Here is an 11290-nt window from a genome sequence, read left to right on the forward strand (position 1 = left end):
CTTCTTAGTTCACCATGATGCAGATACCAATGCCCAAACTAAAGTCCTCTTGACCCCCTTGCATCTTGCTGCTTGGAATAGAAATAGCAAAGATATGCTGGATCTCCTTCTATTGAACCATATATGAAACCAGGTCTGAAGAACTTGGAAGAAATTGCATTTGATATTGCCAAAAGGATAAATATGTATCACTACCTCTTTGAAGTTGTGGAAGGCTGTAAAAATTGTTCTCCTAAATCATAATGGTTTGGTTAAGTTTCTTAAATTTCAAAAATGCCAATCCATCTTTGTGTCCATACAAAATATTTTCACAATACAAAGCAACTGCAATATCTTACTTTAAAAATTCATGGATTCCATCGTATTTTTCAAGTGAATTGCCTGACTTTGATGTCAAAATGTATTCAAGATTTGTTTGTATACATCTATAATGATTTCTGCAGGGTTTGTGATTATTTAAATCAGAAATCATTTTAACTTATCTGTTGGAATGAGTAGTACAAAAACTAAAAATATTTCTGGTGCTTGAATGAAAAAATTATATTTTAAAATAATCTGTTTTTTGTTTGTATAATGTACATAATCTATTTAATTCTCTCCTAGATGTAATACTTTGAATTCTACATTGTTTTATTATATATATATAGGTTCATTACAAATGTGTTATTTCAGATAGCATTCCATATAGAACAAGTTTAAGATTCCTTTTTTTCCTAGGTCCTTATAGTATTTTATTTCTTTGGGATAAAATGACAATGTTATCTAATTTCAAAAGATTTGTAAAGATTATGCTATGTAAAGTCCTTTCTAAGGTGAGGATTTAATGCATTGATGTCAAAATAACTTTCAGTTCAATGAATTACATGTATTGTTACATTTGTATTTTTTAATATTTTTATTGTGAAAATACATTACAGTGGGGTTACAATTACATGGGCAAGATAATGAGTACATTTCTTATCAAGCATTGTAGCCTCCTCTTTGTTTACCCTTCCCATCCATTCCCATCCTTCCCCTGCCCCCCCACTCAATCCTCGCCGCAACCCCCCCACACGCACCAAAGTTGTAAAGTTCATTTTTCGACATAACGACTTGTATTTTTGTAATCAATTTTTAATAACTGTTTTTCATATCTTGCATCTGAAGGATGAAAAATATGGAATACTTCACAAATTTTCATATCATCCTTGTGCAAGTGCCATGATAATTTCTATATTGTAATTTGGGTAAACGTCCTGCTGAAGCGTGTAGTATCCTGTAGATTTAAGTAGTTAATGATGCATTCTTTATACAGGCATATATCCTTGGTTGACTGTTTGTAACTAGGAAACCTTATTGTTCCTAAAAATGCTATTGATCTTACTTCTCTAAAATTCTGTGTATATTGGAAAAAATTTATATTGTTTGGTCGATTGCTCACATTTGCAATTTTTTGTCAATGACTATTTTAAGTATTTTTCATCTTAAATTTGATCATACTTTGAAGCCTTTATAGCTAGGTCCAAAAGTGATTGCTTTTCAAGTATTTGTTTATAAACTGAGTTAGCTTTGTGGAGCTAATGGATTCAAAGTAAGCCTTGCTTAAGAGCACTTCTCAACTTCTGCAGCTTAAAAATTCCTAAATGAGGTCTTATTGGCAAAAATGTCTACCTGACCCTTTACTCTTCTTCCATGTAGCAACAGACCAACCAGAATATCTTACCCTGACAGCATAGATTTTCTTATTGGAACAAAACTATTCTTAGTTAAAAGGGATCATAGAGAGATAAACAGTTAAGACAGAATCATTCAGACTAGAAGGTATTTTATCAAAATATATATATTTTTTATACCTAACATTTCAAAAGTAGCTAAAGCCAAGAAGGTGAAAAAATTTTTCACATGCATGATTACTTAATGTCCTGGTCAGTCTACCATCCAACCAAGCAGGAATTTACACTACTGCCTTTCTTTCACGAAATATTTTCATAGTTACAAGAGAAGTCTATATGTTTCTCCTCGATAATAGGCCTTAAATTGGTAGTTTTTTAATCACAGTGTTTCCTCTTGTCTCTAGGCTGTAAAGCTACAAATGATAAAGCTTTAGGTCCAACTCTACCAAACACTGAGGTAGAAACAATGGAATAATACTTTAAAACACAGTTGCCTTTGATGCCCTAACCACTGCAGAACATTGCAAAACATGTGCCTTATTCTTATATTATATATATTTATATATTGTATATTTATACGTGCTGATATTTTATTTCACACAGTGAAACTTACTAGAATTAATTGATAATTTGTCAAATAAATAGATATTTATTACAATAAATAGATTGGAATATAAATAATAAGTTTTATAATGTACATTAGAATATAGAAATTATCAACGCAATGTCTTCGTTATAAACTTTTGGTATGTTCTAAGTGTTCTTGATCTTCTGAATTCACATTGTAAAAAAAATTGTTTTCCTCTAATCTATAAGGGATTTTACTCTGCTGCTCTCTTTATTGTTTTAACTCACTGGTTCCAAAATGTTTTCTCCATATTTCTGAATCATTCCTACTGATTATACACAAATTTTGCTGATATGATATGTAAAAGGTATCATTCTTCCACAGGACCCACGGGTCCTAGGATCCCATGTCCTAGTTATCTGCTTCATCAGATAACAAGGGCAAGATTTCTCATGCAGGCTCATGAAACATGCCAAAAGAAAGTAATTGAAAATCCATCTCAATTCCTTACGACACTGGAATTAGCAGTAATCAATTGTGAAATGCAATGCAACTTAAAATGAAAGATGAGATCACAAAATCTGAAAGTACACTAATTCAAACTTTCAGTTTAGAAATGACCAGCCCATATGAGTGACCAAGATCACAACTGGCACAAAATTGTTTTTAATACCCCTCTTCTAATGATTATTAAACGATTTCAGTCCAGCATAAGTAGTCCAATTATGGATCTATCATTCTATCCTAGAACGATAGATCCATAATTGTTCTACCAACGCTAGGAAAACTTGACTTACAGGTCAAATATAATTCACAAAAACATTAATTGAGAAGATCGTTAATGCTTCAAAATACTGGTACTTCATTAAAACTTGGTTTTGTAGAATAAAGATGTTATCATTCTCGGCTGGGCGCTGGTGGCTCACGCCTGTAATCCTAGCTACTCAGGAGGCTGAGATCTGAGGATTGTGGTTCAAAGCCAGCCCGGGCAGGAGAGACCGAGAGACTCCTATCTCCAATAAACCACCAGAAAACCGGAAGTGGGGCTGTAGCTCAAGTGGTAGAGCACTCGCCTTGAGCTGAAGAGCTGAGGGACAGCGCCCAGGCCCAGAGTTCAAGCCCCACGACTGACAAAAAAAAAAAAAAAGTTATCATTCTCAAACCAATGATAACCTACATTTAATCTCCTGAAAGCAATTTCCTTTTCTTATAATCTTTTAAAAATCACATTCACCAAAATAACATTTGACAAGTAGACGATAGTGACATTACAAATTTTTCAAGTTTAGGGTGCAAGTTACAATTGAGTTGATTTATTTACCCAGCACTAATGCCAAACAGGTTCAACCACTCATTAAAGTGTAGAAATAGTACCACCCACCATTTGTGCTGTTCAGTAGATTCCTTGCAGAAATGTGTCAAACAGAACAACCTCCCATAATTCAAACCCAAACATTAGCTAATAAATTAAGTTTCATCACTTAATAAGGTAAATATTAAAAAGTCACAAGTAGTTGCCTTATCATATGTTGTTTTATGTTTTCCCTATCTGTCTAACATAGTAAGAAATATGACTTAAAGTCATGAATATGGGTACTCATCAGAGATGTGAAAAACATAAAATCTGTCTTTTATTTCTACCATATTCTTGTATAATAGGAAATCGTAGTTTTTTTCTTTTTTACAAAACTTATAATATAGAAAATATTATCCCATGTAAAATAAAATAATCACAAACATTTTACAAAGCCATTAATAGAATTTGTTAGTTAGGAATATATTCTAAGCCATTTTTTAACTTTGTTGTTGACTAAAGATTAATCTTCCAACTGGATGAGAATAAAATCATATCAAAGTGCTTCACGTCTCCAGTCTTTCAAATTGTTATTGCAGATGAATGAATTATGGAAATATAAGCTGACATCAGTACAAGTATATACAGGATTGAAACTCCATGGAATGTATATAAACCTTTCAAAATATTAAGTTTAACAGAATGTCTGTCAGGAAGTTGAAATCAGAGAGGAATAATAGTAAAGACATAGAATGAATGTAAAATGGAACAAGGGGCAAGTACAGCTAGAATACTCAATGTACACATGTGATAAAGGAAGTGGTAAATCTGAAATAAATCTTGGAGAAGGGGTTGGTTGAGAATGATAGAAGGAGTCACTCTGATCCAGGAACATTGGACAATTTGATGGACATATTTATTGTAATACACTTGCACAACCTTTTGAGATTTAGTTAAAAAACACAACAAAAAACAAAAACACACAAAAATCACAACCAAACAGCACTCTCTAGAGAGGATGAATATGACCTCTCAAAATTTTAAATAGTTAATGAAGGGTAGTCTTGGGAAAAGCAAATAAAGCTGTTCAAAGAGGGCAGTTTGGGGTAGCAGAGAATTTTGAACAGATTTAAATAGATTGTCTAAGGTTATGAATCACCTACATCTGTTGCAAGTATTTTCTTCTGTGAGTTCTTTTTGTATGCAATGGATACTCCAGTCCTCAGCCACACTTGATAGCTTGTGAAGATAGAATGGAAGAAACAAGATAAATAACCCATTACTCTACTGGGGACAGAAGAGTCCTCTGTTTTCTCTCATCTCTCTTCACTACTCTTTCTTCATACTTTTAAGTCAAGTGATTTTGAATTATATCTTTCATTATTTGTTCTGGCAAAGTAATTAGCCAAACTAATTTACTAAATATTATTTGGCATTTTTTCTGCCATGCTGTTTACTTATCCATGAGAGTCCATTAAACTTCACCCTTGCATTTGGTTGCCACGAAAACCCAACGTCTATGTTAATGACGACAAACTCTAATGTAAAACTTTGTCTCCAAAAAACCGTTCCAAGAAGCTGTGATCACAAATATTTAGCTATACTTTTTTTCTTTTACCTTGAAAGTCTTCTTGTGTCTGAAGTGCCACAAAAATAAGTACTCCACTACTTTTTGGTTTGATCACTTCGAACCTCAAATATTTTGCTAACAAGATGCTTAGAGGAAACCGTAGTTTACTTCACTTTTATGTTCTCTCTTAAGACTCTCCTTAGATACCATATCAGGATCAGTGAAGTTATTCTTTGCAAAATTATTTCAATAGATTATTTTTTTCTTGGTCTTGCATTTGCTCAGCAAGATGTATGGAAAAGAATAGAGTTAAATGATCCATACCTTGGGTGACAGTGTCTGTTTCAAAGGACAATGTTTCTATGTCAAAATTCTATGTCCTCCTCTTAGCTCTTGCCTGATTTCCAATTAAGCACAGTTTCTTGGCTTCAAGCCCAGTGAAGCTGAAAGACTATAAGATCTCCTCCCCGCCCCACTACATCTTCATGGTTTCTCTTTTAAACCTCTTTTAAGTTGCCTCATTTGGACATAGAATTTATTTTCCTGTCTTCATTAAATCTGTTCTGCATTGTAGTGAGCCTAATAGGCTCTGGAAAATCACTTTAGGTAGCAAAAATATTAAGAGACTTTATATAAAAAATTTTGGCCTCCCTCCACTGCTAATATCAATATGCTTGGATAGGGCTTCTAAGAACATTGTATTCTTACCCTTTCAATTTTCTCAATTCTTTTCTGATCCCAAACTTTTTGGCTTATGTAATAAGAGAATTCTTCACTACCTCATGTTGATAAGGATATTATTTTTTGTGAGCTACTTCGAAATGTGTAATCATTGGAGTATCCAATCAGATTTTTTTCTGTGTTTCAGTGCTTCACGTGCAGAGACATTGTGGAAAGTGTTACAAACAGAAAAGTGTGAACCCAATATATTCTTTTATTTTGGAGGGCACTTTCTCCCTAAATATTTTTAACCAAATTATCTTTTTCTAAGAATAATTTTGGTAATTAAAGGTCAATTCACATATTTTGATGTCTTAGTTTTTTTTAAGAACTTTGAATTTCACACAGTGGGAGTGTATTTCCTGGGTAAGGACAATTCTCAAGGGAACCTACAGGATTTACAGTAAGGTTTCTGAAGTTTGTATGTTTAGTGTGAAAACGAGCTATCTTTACCCACATTGCTCCCTCTCAACTAAGTCTCCATAGCTCTCTTTGCATGAAAGTCTATTTTTCCCATGTAATTTTCTTAATAGTCTAAGTTGTTAAAAAGTTTGAACAATTAAAATATATCTGTCATAATTTTTAATCTCTTTTGAAATTCCTTTATCAGAATCACGTTTTCCCCAATCCTAATTCAACCTTTACCATCAAAAACAGTAACATGTTGTTTACATGATATAGTGTCCAGGCAACTATTATTTTCCAGTGGCTTTATATGTATATATGAACATAGAAGCTGATGCTGAGCAAAATGAACTCCAGATATGGAAACAGAGATTTTTTTGCAGTTGTTTTTAATGTGATTTCTATTTTCTTTGGGTTTTTCTCCCTATGGTTTGTCCTCAGCTGTATTTGATTTTGGTACCCTGTGTATTGTGTATACATTTACCTTAATTAGGGAAGTGAAGAGGAACAACAAAACGGCGAGACAAAGGATAAGCCAATGCAATATCAATACACACAAGACAATATGTTGGAAATGTACATTACAACTTGTGAGGAGTATTGAGGTGAAAGAAAACTGTGAGAAAAATGAAAGAGGGGGTAACAAGTGTGAAAAGTTATGTATTTACTACCTTACAATTACTGTAACCCCATTGTACATCAATTTAACAATAAAAATTAAATTAAAATATAAGCTGCATAAAATATACATTCACTGTATTGTTATAGTAAATATTATTCTTTATTTTATGTAGTAACTTTTTTAAAATCAATACTATTTGGCATCTAATTTGAATTGATTACTGCTTTTTTATCAGAGAGTCATCAAATTGATGTTATCCAACTAGACAATATTTTCACAATAAATGCGAATATTTTGAGAAAAGAATAAACTTAGTACTTTTTCATACTAAAACTGAAAACAGTTTAATTCTATGGAAACCCATAACTTTTAAAAGTAAATAAGTTGTTAAGAGGACAGAATATATGTGTTCCTCAAAATTCCTATGACTAATAACTACTCATTTTCAAATTCTAAACATTCCAAACCTGAGAGATTCAAAACAGTACCTGTTTGCATGTTATCTAATTTTGCAATAGATGCAGTTTACAATGGAGTGTTACAGAATGAGAAGTCAACAGAAAAATAGCCACATTCTGGTAGAGGATAAAATTATGAAGCATAAAGTCATCTTAGTCCAGTAGTTTCCAACTTGTAAAGGGCACTTTAAAATTCCCTTAATTCACATCATGAATATCTTATCTCTATTGTGAATAAATACTACACCTCTGATAATGTGATGCTCTCCTTGTTCTGGAAAGAATACTACAATAAACTGGGTTGCATCATTTTTCCCCCAGTGAGATTCTTGAGATCAGAACACTTGAAAATGTTATTTATACTTATACTCTTTTTAAACTATCACAGATATTCAGGATGCTAAGGTCGTAAGATTGTGGTTCAAATCTCCAATAAACTCAGAAAAAGTCAGACACAAATGGCACTGAGATTGAAGTGGTAGCGCATGAGCCTTGAGCATAAACAGGCTCAAAGACAATTTCCAGGCCCAGTTTTCAAGCCCTAGGACAAACCAATAAAACAAAAACAAGCCCCAAATGTAGCATTTTCCTCATTGTATACAGAGGCACGTAATTAAGGAAATTGCTTCCTGTATTACATATAGGTAGAAGAAAGAAGATGTCACACAATTATTCTCTTCATACAATGTCATACAAAACCCTCAAAAATTGCAATTTTTCTATATTTATAAGTTAATATCGATTTTTTGGCAATTCTGTCTAGATTATTTACTTTATCATTTTATACATGAACTGTTGGAATTATCTATTAACTAAGATCTAATTATAACTCTCTTGAAAGCATATTATAGGCAAATAGAATGCCAGAATCATTTGTGAATTTGTCAATTAAACCCCCTACTTATAAAGAATTTTGTAGTATCCTATAAAATATGAAATTACAAACAATACTAAAATATTTATGTTAACTCAAATTCTAATTTAGCAAGATCTACATAGTCCTGCATTAGATGAACTTTGCTATTTCTCTAGGCTTAAGATTTTGGAATCCTTCCTCATTTCTTTGGAATCCAACAGAATGATGCTTACTTACTTTTTTTTGTTTGTTTGTTTTACAAATTTTGGGTGGGAATCATAAGCCATTTTGAATCTAGGAATGTTCTGTAATGAAGAGAGCACTTAAAACACAACTGAAGATTATATACGAGTTGCATTTCAATAGGAAATTTGACTTCTCAAAACATAATGACAAAATTAGCCCAAACATGCAACTGTGTATTTCTTTCTTGTTGTTTGGTTTGTTTTATTAGACAAAATTATACTACCTGGTCCAGGGAAGGTATCACTATTTCATTCCACTCTCTAATCTCCTGTCTTAGTTTGAGTGCTAGAATTCCAGGCTTATATCACATTGCCCTGCCTTGGTTTGTTGGTTTATTTAATCTAGACATAGACTAGCAATTCTGAACTTCTCCAATGATATTATCCACTAGACTGACTGCTCAGAGTGTTTATGTACTATTTTCAAAGATCTTCTAACACTTGACACAGGATATGATCATTTTCAGATGCATCTGCTGGGATCTCTGATTCATTCGATCCCTTTAATAATAGTTACTTGACTCTCTTACTATCTCTTGTCCCTACCTATGTAATAGTCTCAAACTTTTTTGAAAAAAGTTCACTTGAGTACTTTCTAATATTAAAATTTATCTCTTAATTCTTACTCAGGACATATTTTCTCTTGCTTTTTAAAAACTTTTCTACGTATTCTAAGAGTTGTTTCATTTGTGTATTTGTTTATGCACATATAAGTGCCTCTGTGTGTATGTGTATGTTTGTATGTATGTATGCAAAAGCCTCAAGCTCTTATTCATCAATCTTGCTCATGACTGGTATTCCATCACCTTAGACATTCTTCCAATCCAGGTTTTGGCTGGTAGTGTGGCAAAGACTGTTCTGCCCAGGATGCATGCAAACTGTACTTCCCAGAATCCTTTACATTCTTAGGTTTTATTTCTGCAGAAGTATCAACTTTTAAACTACAAACATTTTTGTGAGTGAAAAGTCTAAGCTGTAGCCCAGATTTTTAACTCAAAAATTCATATAAAGTTAGATGAACATACACATTGTATATGCTGGGTGCACACTGTTAGAAATGTGATCTTAAGTTGGGTGGTGGAGAGATCTGGGGATTGGGGTTAAAATCCAGCCCAGGTAGGAAAGTCCCAGAGATTCTTTTCTCCAAATAACTACAAGAGAACTAGAAGTGGCACTGTGGCTCAAGTGGTAGAGCTGTAGCCTTGAGCTGAATAGCAGAGGGACAACGCCCAGGCCCAGAGTTCAAGTACCAAGACCAACAACAACAAAATGCAAGTAAAGGAAAGAAAAAGAAATGTGATCTTAGCCACTAGTTCACTGCTAGTAAAATCCCTGCTCTCTCAAAATGGACTTTTTTTTTCCAGTTAAGTCCATGCCCTTATATCTGACTTGCATTGGAACCAGAATTATTCTTCCATTCTACTTTTTTAAAATTTGTGCCATTAGCAAGCATGATTTAGAACGGTAAAGGCCTCATACTTCATGTTCCACTTAGGAACACTCCCATAAATCTACATACTGGACTTGGCTTTATTGTTTCGATGTTGTCTTATTTGTAGTCTTCTATATTGTATTGAACCCTTATACTTAAACACAGAACTTCTCTTTCTCCTATTATTGCAAATGTTTCGCTTACTGTTAACTCATGTGCAGTAGGGAAATAATGCACAGCACATACACTCACAAAAAGAATGATCTGAGGAACTTCTTCCCATTTAAAATTTGGCTTAATTTGCAGAGCAATTATGAAGTTTGAACTAAATGTACTCATGGACAAAGTATTTATAAGCAATATAAATTTTATATTTTATCTTTACTAAGTTTTCTCTGAAACACCTGTTACCTTATGTCCAAAAGTGTCCTTGTGTTATTTCAGTGAAGCCAGAAAACATTCATTAGACCTCAAGAAGCACTAACGATTCTTACTGGACTTTGTAGAAACTGATCCCAGGAGAGGAATTGAACATAGAGGAATGATAAAGTTCAAATTAAATTGTGCTTTCCTTTTCACTGTACAAGAAAAGAATCCCAAGGCTTGAATGAAACTCTGTCCCTTACTTTTTCCAGTGTGTTTTTTATTCATATAAACTTGTCTGTAAACTTCTAGTTGACAGTATTACAAAAGATAATAATATGCCATGTGAAGGCCAGCATAGAATAAAAGGAATTAATGTTGCTGTGTTTTAGTTAGTTTGTATTTTTTTGCCAATCGTGGGGCCTAAACTCTGGGCCTCTCCTTCAGCTCTTCTGCTCAAGGACAGTGCTCTACCACTTGAACCATGGCACCATTTCTGACTTTTTCTGTTTGTGTGGTACTGAGAAATCAGGGCCTCATGCATGCAAGGCAAGCACTCTACCACTTAACCACATTACCGGCTCCTAATAACATTGTTTTAAAATTGTTCTACTGCAAAGAAACAAAGACATGGAGGTTTAAAAGTGTCTTATGGATGAATATTTCACCCCTGAGATGATTCTCTTTTTGCAGGAGTCAGTTATCAATTCCCTTAGTCTGGTCCTGAGTTCTCCATAGCAATAAGGATTCCAAAAAAGCAGGATACTGTATGATCAGCACAAGCAGCCTCTTTTCAGACCAGTACTCCTTTAAGGAGAGTCCCAAAGAACTATCTGGGGGTTGTTTTTGTTTGCTTGTTTGTTTAGATTGTCCTGGTTCTGGGGCTTGAACCCAGAGGCTGGACCCTGTCCCTGAACAGTTGTCTTTCTTGCCCACCTATCCTCAAAGCTAGTGCTCTACTGCTTGAGCCAAAACTCCACTTTAGGCTTTTCTACTGTTTATTTACAGATAAGATTTTGACAGACTTTCCTGACTGGGTTGGCTTTAAATGTAGATAGTAAGAAAGCCAAGTGATATCAACAATATGGGCTTCTCTTTTGAAAAA

General features: G+C 33.6%; 1 pseudogene; it reads right to left on the reverse strand.

The window, feature by feature from the left end:
* Positions 1 to 1150: 1150 nt before the first annotated feature.
* Positions 1151 to 1245, reverse strand: LOC122118472 (annotated as a pseudogene).
* Positions 1246 to 11290: the final 10045 nt, after the last annotated feature.

Source organism: Dipodomys spectabilis, unplaced genomic scaffold, assembly GCF_019054845.1.
Source record: "Dipodomys spectabilis isolate Male_0828 unplaced genomic scaffold, ASM1905484v1 ptg000152l, whole genome shotgun sequence".
In the NCBI taxonomy this organism is placed as follows: domain Eukaryota; kingdom Metazoa; phylum Chordata; class Mammalia; order Rodentia; family Heteromyidae; genus Dipodomys; species Dipodomys spectabilis.